This window comes from Neolamprologus multifasciatus, chromosome 22, assembly GCF_963576455.1.
Source record: "Neolamprologus multifasciatus chromosome 22, fNeoMul1.2, whole genome shotgun sequence".
Taxonomy (NCBI): domain Eukaryota; kingdom Metazoa; phylum Chordata; class Actinopteri; order Cichliformes; family Cichlidae; genus Neolamprologus; species Neolamprologus multifasciatus.
This window is the reverse complement of record NC_140459.1, coordinates 31485767-31504525: the sequence shown is the minus strand read 5'-3', so window position 1 is coordinate 31504525 and position 18759 is coordinate 31485767. Positions and strand designations below refer to the sequence as shown.

Here is an 18759-nt window from a genome sequence, read left to right as displayed (position 1 = left end):
AAATATTAATATACTCCAAGAAAGACAAAGTCCCAATAAACAAACAGTAAAACTTGTTAAAAGCTACCTTTCAATATATACAGTTTTGAAAAAGCACAATTACCAGATAAAGCACGTGGCAGTGTTGATATTTAACACAGACCACCAAAAAATGTTTCTGATGAATCAACTGTGGAATTTAACGTGTCTAAAATCTATTTTGCGGTATAATTTGAAGCATGTGTGGTAACAATATATATATCGTGATATATTCTTTTCTTGTGTGTCATATATATGTATATGATCTCAAAATGACTGAACATACACACACGCCAGATATATTGCAGATGAATAAACACACTTCAAAAAAGTACAGAATGCCATTTTAAGAACATTGTGCAAAACTTAAAACAAATTTAAATGACAAAACTCAACTTTTTCCAAACAATGTAACAGAAAATTCTTAAATAACAAATAAAAATAAAGTTAAATGCACGAACATTTTTGAATAAAAGATGCAAGAGTAGTAATAAGGGGGTGTCAGCAGGTGTGGTCAGGGGCATGCTAGTTCATGTGTGGAAACACACAGGGCGTCAGAGGGGTTATATGAGTTTGTGTTTTTAACTGGGTTTTAATTTAAAAACCAAACTATAGGGTTTTTTGATTAAACTATTTTTATCACTTAGGTGTATCGCAACATTCAGTTATGCAGACATATGTGTTCTTAAAAGCAATTCTTTGTTTTGAAGCTGAGTGGAGTGAAAGCTGTTTTGGTTCACAGTGCACCTTAACAAAGAGGGGATGCTTTTTATTTACATCTAGTCAAAAGTGTTGGTAATAGTGTTTTAGTCACACTAATTTTCTAAATCTCACAATATCACAGCTTGCAGCGATGCATGCAATTTATTTTAAAAACGGCACAATTGTGAGAATTTCTTCTGAATGGGTAATGTCAGCATGTTCACAAGCGTTTTCTTTAATCAATCCCCTAGTTTTAATTTAACTAGTTTTTTCACACATCTACTGGGGTTTCTTTCCAGGGTTGATGCGATCATTTTATTTAAAAATCGGGATTTCGGAATGTTGAACTAAGAGTGAGACAAAGTTTTTAACACAGTAAATGGTCACAAATAACATTCAGTCCTTTAGAAAATAAATGCTATTGGGCTACTTCTAAAACACGCTGCACGCTGCACCTTTTCCCCCAAAGCAACCAGTATCGGCTCTTTTTGTAATTCCTTAGGAAAGGTAAATGGGGCAGGGTCACCAGTCGGGTGGGAGCCCTTTTTAATACAACAGATGGTCGCAAATAATATTCAGCTCTTTAGAAAATAAACGCTGCAGTGATACTTCTAAAACCAGTCGCCCAGACCCGCTCTGGTTTTCAACAGGTGGCTAATTGTTTGAATTTGTTCAGGATTGCAAAAGCCCGCCACGGGTATCATTTAATTGTTGGGATTCCTTAGGAAAAGGTAAAAGCTGGCAGGTGTACCAGTCGAGCCGCGACCCAACCTATTGTTTAAAGTGATCGGTATCTGCTCTTTTTGTAATTCTTTAGGAAAGGTAAATGGGTCAGGGGCACCAGTCGGGCGGGAGCCCCGACTATTGTCTGAAGTATTGGGTCATTTGTAATTCCTTGGGAAGACAAACGCCCTGAAGGGTCTCATTTAAATTGGTTGGAGACATACCTTTCTTTTTGGAAACACCCATCCTGTATAAAACATGCTCAGAGCCCGAAATCCTTAGCCATTTACGCCTCAAGATTCGTCGCGGACCACACCATTTTCTTTGACATCATCAAAACTAACATCGTTCTTTATAACATGGACATCTTAAACGGTAAGTAAAACAAAACCTATTATTGTATTTTTAAAAGTGTTATGTTAACATATTATAGGATATTCAAACTATTTTTTTCCTAAAACAAAAGCTTAATTTTTAGGAGTTCGGGAGAACGGCACAGGACCCTTTTCTTTAGAAACGGGCGCTATTACAGTTGGAACAAGTTCTCTAACAGGCACAAGGTGTGTACAGAATTATGCGATTTTTAAACGTATGTATGTTTTAAGCTTGCGATTGTTTTAAATTATATAATAACAGATTTGTTCCAGGGTTAACAAACTGAGCAGGAAAACATTCAGACACCGTGACCACAGAGCCCATCCTTACAAAAGGTGTGTATACAACGGGATGTATAGTTGTGTATTTTAAAAAAAAAAAAAAAAAAAAAAAAAAAACAACAAATGGGTTTAAACAATTCCAAATGTTCTAAAACCGACCGTTTTACACATACAGAGCCACGCCAGAGAACCTTATGTGTGGAGAACCAGGGCCGTCCGGAATAACGCACACTACAAGGTAAGCATAGGCATATATAAATTAGATAAAAAGAGAGAGAGAGGGAGACACGCTTATTCTGTTTGAAATGGGTACATGTATAAATGTTTTAACACATATCTATCTTCACAGACTGCAGCACAGTACCCCTCCTCATAATGATCAGGACACCGTACTATTCCAGACGTTTTTGGAATGTTTAAGCAGTATCGACCTCCCAGAACAACAAAAACCTGGAGCTTTGTGCAACAGTGGAGAGTCAGAAGCGATCTTACACAGCGGACATGCAACACCCCCGAGTGAGTGCTTGCCTCGTGATTTCTCTGATGTTTTTGAGTACAGTATATCAGATTTCGATCTAGTTCATATACCCACCACACCAGAATGTGTCAGAAATAGCGTTGATTCACACGTAGATTTTGAAGACGACGGTATAACAGACTCTCAAATATCAGCGGCGTATGATGCTTACATGAAGGTTTCAGACTTCATAGCTTCATTAGCTGATAAATTATGTTTGATTGAAGCTAGACTCAATCAATACCACCAAGAAGCACAGGTACAAAGGCAACAGTTTACCAAATTCATAAACAAAGTGTGTAGTACATTAGACATCATCTGCAGCAAAATTTCAAGTCCCTGACTTTTAAAATCCAGACCATGGACCCTCCAAATAAATTATTTAAGCATAATAACTGAACCTCCACTCCTGTTAGATGTTTTGACTTAGAGACTTTTATGCAGTGGGCTGAAGAAACAAATAACAAATTAGACGATATTATAGCTAGACTTAATAGTGTGCCTGCATCAGCCTCATATGATACACATCCTCGTCAGACTGTTCCTACGCCTGCTATTGCTGATGGGGCTATTGTTGTTAATAATAGTGATAGTACATCAGGTGTTGCTCGGGCCACTGTTGTTACTGATGCTAACCGTATTGCTGCTGCTGCTATTGAGCCTGTTACCGCTTCTACTAGTACTTCAGCCACACATGCGTGTCCGGGCACCGCTGGTGATGCTGCAACACCACACACCCCCTCAGTCATTGTAAATTTCTCACAAAGAGATACTATCGTAATTGAGCCCGTTGTGCAATCTGGATCTGGCAGTCGCTCTCAGCCACACATTAGAGAGATGCCTAATTTTAATGCTCGCGAATTGCGTGAGCGCCTTGATTTTAGGGGTACAAGTCTCGATCATCCAGAACAAGTACCTGCGCGAGTGCTTAGCCAATGTGGTAGGCCGAGCTGTGGCTGGATCTCAACAGAGCAGCGTTCTAAACGTGGTCCTGCATGGCCCCTCGCTGGCTTCAGATGTTCAGGCTTTTTTAAACGCTGATGATCGGTATGATCCAGATCTGTTTCTCGATCAAATTGCACAAGTTATGCAGAGTAATGATGAATCTATCGGTGATGATGAATTAGAGTTTATTGTCACGGTAGCTCAGAACAGTACAGGGAGAAGCACAATTTGTGCTTCTCCCTATGTATAGCACATTCATTAAACTCATCAGCCTCTGAGCTAGAAAAACTCGCTACAGCTAAACAGATGCATGCTGAAGTAAGTCTATGCGACACACAGCAAGTATCATTCACTGATGTCGGTAAATTTGAGAAGCACTTCAACATTAAGATTGTAATCTATTACCACACAGAAGGGCGTAAACGCCTGGAATGTTTTTTCACACATGAAGAGCCAAACACAAACACGTTGATGATGTATCTCCATAATCAACATTACCACATGATTTTAAACCCGACCGCTTTTCTTGGGGCATCCTATGTGTGTAATTTCTGTTACAGTACATATAATACAGCATTACACCATAGCTGTAAACATAGATGTAACACATGTTATACACTCTGTCAACACCACAGGGGTCCCACAGTGAAATGCAGCGACTGTAACCGCATCTGCAAATCACAACACTGTTACCAGCAACACAAATTACCAGAATTAAAACACAACATGATCCCCTGTGATAATATGAAACATTGCATGCACTGTGGCACCACATATAGAGAATCCAAGAAATCGCCACACAGATGTGCCCAGCCTAGATGCGAGCACTGCCGCGAGCCTAAATTACCCGGAGACTCCGACCATCAGTGTTTCATACAGCCTGTTGAAAAACAGAAGCCTAGCGATAAATACATTTTATATGATTTTGAGACTAGGTACCACAACGGTAAACACGAGGCTAACTTTGTGTGTGCGTCTGATCTGAAGGGCAATAAGTTCACATTTAACACATTAAAGTGTGTGGAGGCGTTTGTGCAACATTACAGACGCCCAAGGTTTCGTGGGTACACTTTCATAGCACATAATGCATCTGGCTTTGACAACTACATACTCCTCGAGTACTTTGTCAGACAGTGCATAACACCTAGTGTCATAATGAGCGGCAGCCGTGTGATTTTGATGTATGACAGGGACTATGACCAGCGATGGATTGATTCGTTCAGCTTTTTGCCCATGGGCCTTGCCAAAATACCCTCTGCTTTAGGTTTTCAAGACCTGCAGAAGGGCCATTTCCCACACAGGTTTAATACGAGGGATAATGAGCATTATGTGGGCCCGTACCCAGACCCCTCCTTCTACGTCTATGAGCACATGTCTGAAAGCGATAAGGTGCGATTCATGGAATGGTACCAGGTTGCCTCACAGAATCCCTTTGATTTTCAGGCTGAACTCAGGCGTTACTGTGTTAACGATGTTGATGTCCTGCGTAAAGCATGCAGCATTTATCGTGACACGTTACTGGGTTGTACACAAGTTGATCCATTCACGTATACCACCTTGGCTGCATTTAGTATGGGTGTGTATAAAACGCTGTTTCTGCCTAGAGACACGCTCGCTCTCACGTATGACGGGGCATACGTTGAGCAGAATAAGACGTTTTCTAACGTCTCTATCGAATGGCTTCAATACGTGTCCCACACCACCAACAAAGTGGTAAAACATGCTCTCAGAGGAGGCGAACAGAGGGTTGGACCGTATTTTGTGGACGGTTTTGACCCCACAAGTAATACAGCTTATAAATTTGCAGGATGTTTTCACCACGGCTGTGTTAAATGTTACCCCGAGAGTGAAGTTAATCCTGTCAGCAAAGCATCCTATGGACTGCTGCATCGCATGTTTTGTGACAAAGTTGATGCACTGAGATCACAACACAGTGTGAGCGTAATAGTGATGTGGGAATGTGAATGGGCTGCCTTGAAGCAGACAGACCCTGCAGTTGTGGCTTTCATGCACACATACAGAAAGCCAGACCGCCTGAATCCCAGAGACGCCCTTTTTGGCGGTCGCACAAATGCTCTAAAGCTGTACCACAAGACTGGTTGTGATGAAAAAATATTTTACTACGACTTCACCAGTCTCTATCCCACAGTGCAGTCTAAAAAAGACTATCCTGTAGGACACACACCCTCAAGTCATTTACACCAACTTTGACAAGCTAGAAAATTATTTCGGCTTTGTTAAATGCACAGTGCTCCCCCCTAAGGGTCTTTTTCACCCCGTCCTTCCCTACAGGTGCCACGGAAAACTGATGTTTCCACTCTGCAGCATGTGTGCTGAAGACCAAAACCAGCATACTGCATGTGGGCACAGTGACAGTGAACGGGTGTTGAAAGGCACGTGGGTCTCATTTGAGCTTGAAAAAGCTGTTGAGAAGGGATACAGGGTTCTTGCTATTGATGAGGTGTGGCATTTCCCCAATAAGACCGACACATTGTTTAAAGACTATGTGAAAGCCTTCCTAAAACTCAAACAGGAGGCCTCGGGGTATCCTGAACACGTGAAGACACCTGACGAACAGAAGAAGTACATAGACGAGTATTATGAGAAGGAGGGAATAATGCTAGACCCATCCAAGATTTGTGTAAATAAAGCTGTTCGTAACTGTAACAACCTGTTGCTAAACTCCGTTATGGGGTCGTTTCAGCATGAGGTCAAATATGGCGTCATCTGAGCTCATTACAGACCCTTCCAGATTTAGCCAGCTAATGTTTAGCGACCAGTACGACGTGCGTCAGTTTTGTTTCATCTCTGACGACGTCGCAATGGTGCAGTGGCGGCATGCTGATGGTAGAGCTTCCCGTGTGAAGGACGTGAATGTCTTTGTTGGGGCCATGACCACTGCACACGCCAGACTCATGCTGTATGATTTGCTAGACAACTTGCAGCAGCGCGTGCTGTATTGTGACACGGACAGTGTCATTTTCACGGCACGCCCTGGCGAGTGGATGCCTCCTCTAGGTCCGTTTCTGGGGGATCTCACAAGTGAATTAGACTGTGGAGAGGGTGGTGTGGAGGATTACATAGCGGAATTTGTTTCCGGTGAGCCAAAATGCTACGCGTATCACACATCGCTGGGCAAGACCCAGGTCAAATGTAAAGGCGTGACACTGAATGCATTAAACTCGAAAGTTGTCACCCACGACTCCTTGAAAGGTTTAGTCCACAAGTTTGTAACCAATCAGACATCAGACGCACACCTAGTTGCCGTGTCTGATAGCATCAGACGCGATAAAAAGAAGCTTCATTTGAAGAATAAAACCATTGTGAAAAAAGTTAAAGTTGTTTACAATAAGCGCCGTGTGCTCCCAGACTATACAACCGTACCTTATGGATTTTAAATTAGAACAGGGGTTTGACGCCCGGTTGCAGCACCCGTTCAGTATGGTGGTCAGCGGTCCCAGTAACTGCGGCAAGACTTTTTTTGTTAAAAGCATAATTGAAAACTCTTCCAGGATTATATCATGCAGCATTGATAATATTGTATATATATACTCATGCTGGCAGCCATTATATGACCAGCTTCTTAAGATAAGAGACATAAACTTTGTTAACGATATACCTGAATCTCTTGCTGATGACACCCTTCTTCCTGCAGAAAAGAACAATTTGTTAATTATAGACGATGTAATGAACGATGCAGCTAACAATTTAGAAGTACAAAATGTGTTCACAAAGTATGTGCATCATAGGAATTTGAGTTGTGTATATATCTAGTTCAGAATTTGTTTATTCAAGAAAAATCCAGTAGAACCATTTCCTTGAACACTAACTACCTAATATTGTTTAAAAATCCGAGAGATAAATATCAGGTTATGCTTTTAGGTAGGCAAATGTTTCCGGGTAATACTAAATATTTTATAGAAGCGTTTAATGATGCCACATACACAACATACGGGTATCTTTTAATAGACTATAAAGCTAAGACCCCGGACTATTTAAGACTCAGAACAAATTTACTATCAGAGCGTCCGGTTGTTTACATTCCAAAACAAAAATCAGCAAAGAGGTGAAAGGATGTCATCACGCATGCGGAGGAATCTGTCTCTGTTGGAGATGATATACAGGGCTCCTCCTACTCTACGCAGAGTTATTATTAGTAATTCAAACTTAGATTTTATCAATGCGCTGTGTGAGATAGCCTTTAATGTATTGCATGGTAACATTCCACTGACCAATCAGCAGTACAAACAGCTGAAAAAGAAAAAAGCAATAATCAGACTGATTGCAGACAAAAAAATAAAAACTTTGAAAAAGAGAAAGACAATCAACCAATCTGGAGGGTTTTTACTGCCGCTATTAGGGGCTGCAATCCCTTTCATAACCAGTCTGATAGCAAACAGGTGAAAATGGAACATGTGCAAAAGATGTTTTTGGTACCCCAACACCAGTTGGACTTAATAAAGCAACAGCAGCAGCAGCAGCAAACAGGCAGCATCAGACAACAGTCTCAGAACGAGTTGGACAAAGAGATGTTACAAGATTCTGACATAGATGTGTATGAGAAGGCTAAAAAATACAGCGATATTCTCCAAAGATACCTTACCCTTGTGAGACAAGGTGCCCGTGAAAAGAATGTATTGTCTTTATCATTACCTGAACAATTTAACAGGGATGTGCAACCCCAGTCGGCGGACACATCGCCTGTTCATGGTGATGCAGGGGTGAGGGATCTTGTTGCGGAGAATGTTTTAACACACATACCTAAAAGGAGTAGGAGGAATGCAGAACTTATTCTATCAGCGGTGAGCCGTTCGCCACACTTGATCTCTTACAACGACAAAGGCGAAATTGTTGTTGATAAACACACCATCCCTGGTTCACACATTTATGATCTAATTAAAAGCGTCACAACCACACACACACCCTCTGAGGGTTTGAGACCTATCGGCTGGACAGAGTTTTTAAAAGCTGTCTCAGATTTAAACGTACCGTTATCAGCCATATCTAACACAGGCATACGTAAGACCGTCGCCATGTATAAAACCGATCACACACTGTCTGAAGACCCTGGTTTTTTAAAACACACACCAAAAAAGATCACCCCTGGCGGACCGCTGCGACATAGTACACTAAAAAGAATAAAGAATAAAAAAAACAAATTAAAGGGGGGTCCTGTAGAGTGGTTGGATTTTTGAATTCAGGTTTTTTCTTATTGCACCTGAAATTGTTTTTCTGCTAAAAATATTTGCTGTTTGGTGTTTTTCTACTGTGATGGTTTTTTTTTCACTTATTGCTGCTAAATTGTTTTGTTTTGTTTTATTTTATTACTGTTAAATATATGTTTTTCTTTTTTATTACTGTTAAATATTTTATGTCTTTTATTACTGGTTAATGTTTGATTTCTTTTATTTATTTTTAAACAAAGTATGTTGTGAATCTATACATATATACAAGATTTGATAATAAATACCATTGACTTGATTAAATCATGCTCTCATGTTGTTTTTATTATTCTCATTAGTACATGTCAGTATCCACATTGCACACACACGTAATCACTGCATACAGCAACAGGTTGTATGTTGTTGACAAATCGACACACCATAGCATCATTACAAATTAAATCAGACCCATACATGTTAAGCAGACGCTCATAAGATACACCATTTTGCACATGATATAAAAAAAAATACACAATGTTGACCGCATGTGATGGAGAAGTCGTTCTGCACTTGTTTTTCTGAATATTAAACAGTGGAACAGTTTTTTAGAAGAAACATCTTTATTGCTGGGGGAAAACTGTCTAACGAGTGACCAAAACTATCAAAAAAATAACCGCGTCTGTCTCTCGAAATATAAACAGCAAGCCAATGTTCCCCGGGCATCGTAGAAGGGTGGGTGTTTACAATACCCATAGCAGGGAGTCTTTGAAGCCGTTCAGTGGTTAGCTGATCATAGGCTAACACGCCTAGGAAATGTGTTTTTATTGATAATGCTGCCGATCACGGCTGATAGTTCTATAGTGTTCATGACCGTTTTTGTCTCAATAGTAGTCCAAGAGCACCTGTCTCATGTTAGATATTTCAATGACTGAATCAAATACAGAATAACACAAGAGGTTCACTGTACGGGGTAGTGGATTTCTGAAACGGGTTTCCAATCTCACGTTCCCAGTTTTAATTAACGACACATTCCCTGAATGTCCTTCGTCAGCTTCCAGATTGAAACAGAATAAAGTGTAGCCGTTACCAAAGTCAGCACGCGTAATAGCTAAGGATCTGTCCTTTAAATGTCTTCCTGTGGTTTGTACCAGCTGGTTAAATTCTCTGGTATAGTGTTTTCTCTGGAAATTTGGCTGGAATGGTTTAGCAGGATAAGCCTGACTATCAGCATATAAAGACATAAATTCTATATCGCAGTTTTCAAAATGAAATGGATTACGCTGGTAGGAGCCAGTGTATGCTTCATTGTCGATAAATGCAATGATCACAAATTTAGGTATCCTACCCATAAATAAATTGTCATTTGTTGATATTCTAGCCCCTGCAGGTATGGAGAAGGTCTTTAAAGACACTCTGTCTACCGTGTATTTTGCGTTTGCATGGTGCAATGCCTTGCTGTGTGCAAGTCTGACGGTCGTGATACACTAACTTTCTTGACAAAGAGACTGGCTGAGACAATTTTAACTCTGTATGCATTGGCATCCGCTGTCATGAGAGCAAATTCGTTTTTAGAGCGCACAAATTTCAGTGACAGGTCGATTCCATTAAGTAACAGTTTTTCTTGAAAAAACAGGTCTGCATGTACTGGTGCAATCAATTCAACAATACTGCTATTTGCTGTGTAGCCACCTCTGGTCACCAGGCCCTGGTTCTCTCCTTCTATAGATGTGTCATTCATGTGTGATGATGTATCCTTACAGAATAACCCGGTGCTGAACTGTGTGTCTAAAGTGTCCTTATTATAATTGATAAGACATTCTATCACACCTCTGTATGGATATGTGTTGGATGATTGACTAATGAGCCGGTCTCCCAAATTAACATCAACTTGACTAAATATGCTGCATCCAGGATAATTAATAAACCCTACATTAGCGCCCCTAGCCAGGTTTGAGCCATCAGCGTTTGTGATTCTCACACGTGTGTAGATATATGAGTCATTTAGATCCAGGTAATCTTCACCAGACGATGAGATGTAAAACTCGATCGGCCCTCCATCAGTGATTGCAGATACAGGTGGGATTTCGATAAATGTACTTTTCTCAATGCTAGTCTGTGTGTAGGGAACAGTAAACAGGTCCAGCTCTGTTTTTACACATTCTCCAGAATGACTGTGTAACAGTGCCATTTAGAAGATGTCAAACGCTGCAGTTTTTGAACAACTGGTTCTGGGTCTTTTCACTCTGCGTGGCGGTGTCCGTTTGCTAGCTCTCCTACTAGGTTTTGTGGTTTTACGCTTTTTAGACAACTGCTGCCCTGGGGGTGGGGTCTTAGATGGTCTGGGCGTATACACATACAATCCGCTACCGTCCTGCTTAGTGGTTGAGGGTCTGGTTATGTTGGTTATGACATCAGACACTATGCCCGATGTGGCTGTTTTTAGGTGTGGTTTGACTATGCTAACTCCTTTTTTAAACAGTGGTACAGCAAATCTAAACAAGCTGCGGAACAACCCACCCAGCCCTGACCCATATTGCGTACTGGTCCCAACATACCCTCTGAGCTCTCCACCAGCCTGTGATAAGTAGTATTTTACATATTTTGAGTCATCAGTGTTGTAGACGGCCATCCTTTTTTTTCAAAAATGCTGGGTTATCGGTCGGAAGTGTAACTTGACAAACACCTTGCCGTATAAAAAGGGTATGTGTTGATTTCGATCGTCTTTCAAATCAATTTCTATGTCGTCGATTAATGTCTTTGACACAGGTGTGTAGTGTGGGCTGTCAAATTGTAGAATAGGCAAGCGGCGGTCATCGTCCGTGATATATATAGCTCTTATTAGCCTCGCGTGGGCATCACCCACAAGCTGGTAATCAACGATATCTGCATAAATAAAGATGTTATATTTTCCCCCGTATATGTCTGCGGGGTGCGGGGCATATGTGTTTTTATAATGAAGTACAAACGGCTCTCCTGTTTCGAATCCTAGGATTTCCGCCAGTCTCCCTCTAAATGTGAGAATAGTCCCCCTAGGCCCCATAACACAGGCATGGTTAGTAATTGTGTTGTATTGCATTTTAATGTCTCCAGTGGTTTGGTGCTGCTGACATTTAAAATTAAATTCTTTTATTATCTGTTCCACAGATGCATAATGACCCACAGACAGTTCGATCATGGTTACGGCGATGGTTCCATCTTTGACTGGGTCATGAATTTCCACTTGCGAATCTGATTGTGGAAAAGACATCCATATGCGTGGGTACTGTATCTCTATAACAGCGACCTCATACGGCTGATCCAAAACAATAGGTTTTGCTAGCTTTGTTCTAAAATTAGATATCTTATTACCCGGGTAAACATGCGCCGAAGCATTCGAGAAGAGGCTTACATAGAAGCCTGCATTGTTGTTGTTCTTTTTATTCATGCTTTCTCAGTCTATGCTCAGTGTTGAATGAATGTGTGTAGAGCTGCGTCATCTGAGTTAATTACGCCTCAACGATGTCTTTTTCTGGAATCCACGAATTAAAGCTGTCGGGCCATCCTAGGCATTTCACTAGCACCTGCTTTTTCCGAACCACTTTTTTTCTAGCCGATATGTTTTCAATTTTAAATGTTTTGTTTTCATCAACAACCACACGTTGTATCTCAGGCTCATAAAATGACCCTTTCAATACCTCTCCTGCTAGATCCGCTAGTCTGTACACTGGGGGCTGTCTCCCTATACGTTCCTTGACTGTGAAAATCTCATCGGTGTAGGTCTGCTCGTATCCTTTTCGAAACTTTCCTCTCAGTTTTGATATTCGTACAGTGTCACCAATATTAAATTTAAAGCACAGTTCCCTCTGAGGCCTCGTTTTGTACAGTGCGTTAAAGACCGACTTCTCATTATCCTTATTCACCTCTGCCGGAGCCATTTGGATAGATCTGTGATAAGCATTGTTATATGCTTGTGTGAGATCTGGTATGACATCTACATATCTCCGGGAGTTGGCTGATGTTAAGTACTTCCACATTCTACCCTTGAAGCTACGATTGAATCTCTCGACAATACTGCATTTAACCTCGCTAGCTGTTGAGAAATGCTTGATATTATATCGCTTCATTAGCTGTTTAAAGGTTGTATTATAAAACTCTTTGCCTTCATCTGTTTGTAGTTTCACAGGGATCCTACCCTCACTAAGTATATCCTCAAAAGCAGCTGATACAACAGTCGCTGTCTTGTTTGTTAGGCATCTAACCCATGCATATTTTGAGAATACATCTATACATGTTAGCAGATATCTCACATTATCATTATCTGCCACATATTCACACATGTCAACCAGATCGGCTTGAAACTGTTTGTCGACCCCTGTCACTGTAACGGAGGGAAGGTGATGTTTTTCAGTGTTCATTTAAAGGAGGGGAAACCTTCCTCCAAAACGGACAGAGCAGTGGAGCCGCCAAGGGAAAGCACACAAATTTAAAACTATAAAAATCAATAAAACACAACATTAAAAGTCCGGTGGCGTGAGCCACGATATAAGAGTCACTAAAAAGTTAAAAATCCAGCAGAGCGGTGCAGGAGGGGAACCCGGCGGCGTCCTCGCCTTCCTTCCCACGTTCTGCGCCCCGGTGCGCTAAAGGAGGGAGGCAGCAGCAGTTACTACTCTTTTAGGCAGCTTTCAATCGTTAAAAGGGGAAAGTCAAGAGACTTACCCCGGGTGGGCAGAGCTCTCAACTCCGCCCGCCGCTTCTTTGTAACTGTCACTCGGCACCGGCCCGTCTCGTCGACTCCAATTCTCTGCAGACGCGTACTCTGGCCTCGTGTTGCTGCAGCAATCGGCCGCTCGCTCTGCGTCTCTCGTTGCCGGCGCTGTATCCTCCTCTCTCTGCTTGACGCCAAGCTCCTCCAGCCTTATGTGTCCCTGCGCACTCTGTAAATTACTACTGCCATTCCTCTCAGGTGTGTCAAATTAATAAAAAGGGGGAAAAGGGCGGAGTCTCTCCAGGACGAATTGACGGATGCAACCAAAACATGCAGCATAAATAAAAACACTCCACACGATACAACCAAAACATGCAATATAAAAAATAAATAAACACAGTTCACATTAAAACACAGCAAAGTAAAATAACATCCGTCTTCCCCTGGATGACATCACCAATACTCTATTTCTGTGGAAATGGATCCTCACAGGTTTATGGAGTGTGTAAGTGTCGTCTTGTTCTAAATAATGTTTGACCTGAGATATTGGAGGTGTTACACCTGATGCCTCCCCTGCCGCTATACGTAGCTTATTTAAACTGGCCAACCCCGCAGGATGGGCTGGATCATGATATATTTTATGCAATGTGCTTTCCATGATTTACAAACCACAAATGACTAAGAAGTTGGTGTTAACACGTCTTTTTATTTAATTTTCACACAGACACAATCACAGACAATGGATACTTGAACAGCACACATTAAACCAGGTGTCTCCCAGCCCAGTAGTTTCCAATCATGCGGAGCATGGCTGGTTTAACACGGCGGGTGCAAGTACTTGCTTCTAGCAGGTGCGCAATGTTGTCATTAATGGCGCATACTATATTTCGCTCTGATCTCAGTTCACACATGATGTGTTCTGCAACTCTGCGGATTTGTGTTCCAGTCCCATCTGCGGTGTATGAGCGTACAAACAGCCGGATGGCTGGGATGAATCGGTCAGTCTGGAGCCTTATCATCACATCATCGTAGTAGGTGTCGAAGAAATACTCAGACAATTCCTGCAAGCAGCTGTGTTGCACCTGACTGGGGTGGCCTGTTTGGCATCCGTAACATGTCTCTTGTAGAAACTCATTCAACGCCAACATCAACAGGTGGAGAGTTGCGAGTTTGATGTCGATTACAGTTTCCTCCCACAGGTCTGATATGAGGGGGTCCTGCGAGCATGATGGTGAGGGTGGTGGAGTCTGGGGGGTCGGGATTAGCAGCCCTGTTGATGGTGACTCTGACAGGTCCCACGACTGCGTGTCATGCTCTGTAAAATGAAAACCACAAGCTCTTAATTTGTCACATAGATACACACGCAACCCCACACACCCGCACATTAAACCTACCAGTTTATTGTTTAGTTGTCGGAAGGTCTTATGATTTTAGGTTTGCACAGGGTAGCAGGCAAACCAGTCTTCGGACAACTCGCCAGATCGTCAAAAACAAGGCGTTTTCTAATACTCTCGTACGCAGTGTTGAGTCTGTCCCTCTTGATCGCGTCGTCAATCTGGCTAAACAGACGCGACAAACCTCTCCAGTCGCACCACTGTATAAAAAACAAGTCCTTAAACCATCTTGTGCGCTCTTCGAGGTTTAGAGGGTAAGGATTTAACCTCCAGTTTTCAAGCCCTCTGGAAGCAATACGACTATCCCTGTCATCACATACACTGAGAAAAATAAAGTTGTCAGGGTTGCGATTGAAACGATCAGCCTCAACCCTGTAAAGCTCAGGGCCTGATGCACTGTTCCACTGGGAAACATACAGCACCTCTGGGAAGCCCACATTGTCCAGGTCCGCACACACTACGGTGCAGAAGAGCTTCCAGTTTTTAGTAGACATGATTTGGGGTTCCCCCCAAAACAATCCCTTTCCACAATCTACACTAAGCACAACTGTCCCTTCGGTATATTTAATGGTATACACATACCCTTCAGCGCCTCGATATTCTAACTTAAATACAGTCCCATCTATGGCGTTTTCACAGCGTTGCTTTTTACGTTGAGGACCCCGGCTGCATACTCCTGTAGACATACCTAGAGCAGCTGTGGCATGGGCGATGTCCTGGCTGGGTGTCTTGGTTGATACAGATGGCATTCTGTGCTCCTTAGGTCGATGAGTCGGGGGTCCTTAGCGCGATGTGTCTGTGCTCCTTAGGCCGTGGCGGTGATGCTCTTAGAATGTGAAAGGATCACTTTTATACCTATATAACCTAAGCCATCCCACTAGGAGGAGTCGTTACCGCCCAGAGGGTGTGTTTTCCACACCTGAACGCGCATGCCCCGAGCACACCTGAACGCGCATGCGCACACACACGAATCCGGTCAAACCGGTTTGGTTGGCCGCCATATTGGACTAATGCCCCCTTATTACTACTTGCAAGTAAAATATCAGTAAAACACAAAATTCTAAATTGTTTAAAATAAATGTAAATAAATAAACATTACAATTCTCCCTGCTGTCCTGATTACTTATTTATATTGCACAAAAATAAAGCTGCACATATTTGAATTGAAAACCCTTCAAGTTTAACAGGTTCCTTTTCTGTCAAATATAGAACAAGAAATTTCAAACTTGCGATATGTAGTGCAAATACAAACACAACATCACTGTTTATAGTCCTTGCGTGCAGTGATTAAACTTTCTTGCACATCAGAGGTTGTGACTGAATTCCTGCTGTTACTTTTGTCAAGATGAACTCTCTCTCTGAAGCGTGGGTCGACAAAGGAGGCCATATCCAGGAGGTCATCAGTTGCAGGGTCTGTGTACTTCTCATTTAAATACTTGAGGATGGCTCTCTTCATGTCCTTCGTCAGGTCTGTGTCTTCATCAGCTAGAGGAAGAACTGCATTATTTAAAAGGTGGTGCACAGGTTTGACATACGACACACTCACATACTCTTCTCCCGACAGAGCATCTGTGAACTCCATCAGGGGAGAAGTGTCTTGTTCACAGATTCCAACACGTCAATGTCCTGCCAAGTTGGTACCAGGTGCCTGGTTTTTCTGTCTGCTTTCAGGACCTGAACGTAGAGGGGGCTTATGTGCATGCGAAGCCTCAAGAAATGAACCTTTTCATGAAGCAACTAGATGGACAACTTCAAGGCTTAATCTGGCTATCAATACTGATGGGTTAAGTTTAACTGATTTGATGCTATACTCTAAAAAAATTAAAGGAACCCTTTAAAGCAGAGTAGTGTTGTTTTTACACTTCTATATCCACTCATGAAAGACAAGTGTCTCTAGTCCTGGAACACTGGTTGTGGAAAATGAATAAACAATTTTTGAACTGCTTTATATTTGGACTTTGCTTCAGTTCCACTATCAAATTGTTCCACAGTTTCATTCCACACACAAACACAAAAACCTGCAAGTGTAGAGGACGGCACAGTGTAGCATTGTGAAGCAATAAAAGTCAGGTAGAAGTACAGAAGATTACGGCATGTTTTGCATCATGAGGCGCACCGGATTATAAGGCGCATTACGCAAACAAAACACTCAGATAAGTCAACCTTTACTCAACTCATTCTTCTTGCTTCCTCCACTTCCGTACCATTGATCCATTAATGTTGAATTCTCTCGCAGCTGCTCCATTCAGTGTTGCCAACTTAGCGACTTTGTTGCTATATTTAGCGAGTTTTTGGACCACCTTAGCGACTTTTTTTCTAAAAAGCGACTAGCGACTTTTGCTGGTGTTATTAGGAAGACTTATGACCACTTTTTGATGTGAAAGTGCGTATCACTCTTATTCTCAACAAGCAGCGGGTGCTTCCATGGGCACCTTGCCTGTGCCAAAGCCTCACAGGTGGCAGATAGTCCTCACGCAGCTGTTGCCCCCAGCTGCTGTCAGAGCAGGAGATGCTGACCCCTACGCATTCAAACTGCAAATGAATTGCGCATGAGTGAAGCCGCTGCTCCCACCCTGACTGTAACACAGTCAGTTCTTGTTTTTATGCTTACTTTTTGTTGATCAGAAGGTTTAAAACTACTTAAACACACAGACACACACAAAAAGTAACTCCACCAGAGTGCCTATTTTGGGTCATTTTCACTGGTACCAAGCCTGGATAAAGGAGGTGGATTGGAATTGTGACATTAGAAAAAACAATAATTTTTAAAAAAATTTCATATGTACAGGGTGGGCCATTTATATGGATACACCGTATTAAAATGGGAATGGTTGGTGATATTAAAGTCCTGTTTGTGGCACATTAGTATATGTGAGGGGGCAAACTCCTCAAGATGGGTGGTGACCATGGTGGCCATTTAGAAGTCGGCCATCTTGGATACAACTTTTGTTTTTTCAATAGGAAGAGGACCATGTGACACATCAAACTTATTGGTAATGTCACAAGAAAAACAATGGTGTGCTTGGTTTCAAGGTAACTTTATTCTTTCATGAGTTATTTACAAGTTTCTCTTTGTTCACAGCCATTGACATGTTGAAGAGGTTAACACGTGAGGAGCGGATTGGAATTGTGTTGATATCTGGTGAACGCAGTAACCGGGTCATTGCAGCAGATTTCAATGCAAGACACCCTACGAGACCACCCATCTCCCATGCTACAGTTAGCAAACTGCTTGCTAAGTTTCGTGAAACTGGTTCAGTGTTGGATTTGCCAAAATGTGGATGCAAGAAAACTGTCACTAATGAAGAAACATCAGTGGCTGTCCTAGCTTCATTCAGCAAGAGCCCACAGCGTAGCACTCGCCGCATGTCACTGGAGAGTGGCATTAGTCGACCATCCCTTCGGCGGATATTAGCTACTCACAAATGGCACCCTTACAAACTCCAGCTACTGCAGCATCTCAACGAGGATGACCCAGATCGGTGCACAGAATTTGCAGAATGGGCAAAACAAAAATTGGAACAGGACCCTCAGTTCACACAGAAGATTTTGTTCAGTGATGAGGCAAACTTTTATGTGCATGGTGAAGTTAACAAACAAAACCACCGTTATTGGTCTGACACTAAACCACATTGGATGGATCCCTCCAAAACTGTTGGAACAACAAAAGTGATGGTTTGGTGTGGTATATGGGGTACAACGATAGTGGGTCCATTCTTCATCAATGGAAACCTCAAGGCCACTGGATATTTGAAATTGCTACATGATGATGTTTTTCCCTCTTTATGCACTGAAGCTGGCACGTTCCCTGAGTTTTTGCAGCAAGATGGTGCACCACCACATTATGGGTACCAGGTCCGAGAATTCCTAGATGAACAGTTTCCTGGAAAGTGGATTGGTTGTCGTGGGCCAGTTGAATGGCCCCTAAGGTCTCCCGATCTGACCCCCTTAGACT

At 42.1% G+C, this 18759-nt stretch overlaps 1 long non-coding RNA gene across 1 annotated transcript; it reads left to right on the top strand.

The window, feature by feature from the left end:
• The first annotated feature begins 1513 nt into the window (after positions 1-1513).
• Positions 1514-2578, top strand: LOC146493763 (uncharacterized). The gene is made up of 4 exons (XR_014872106.1): positions 1514-2003; positions 2091-2153; positions 2275-2337; positions 2449-2578. It is a non-coding gene; the product is annotated as an uncharacterized LOC146493763 (long non-coding RNA).
• The last annotated feature ends 16181 nt before the right edge of the window (positions 2579-18759 follow it).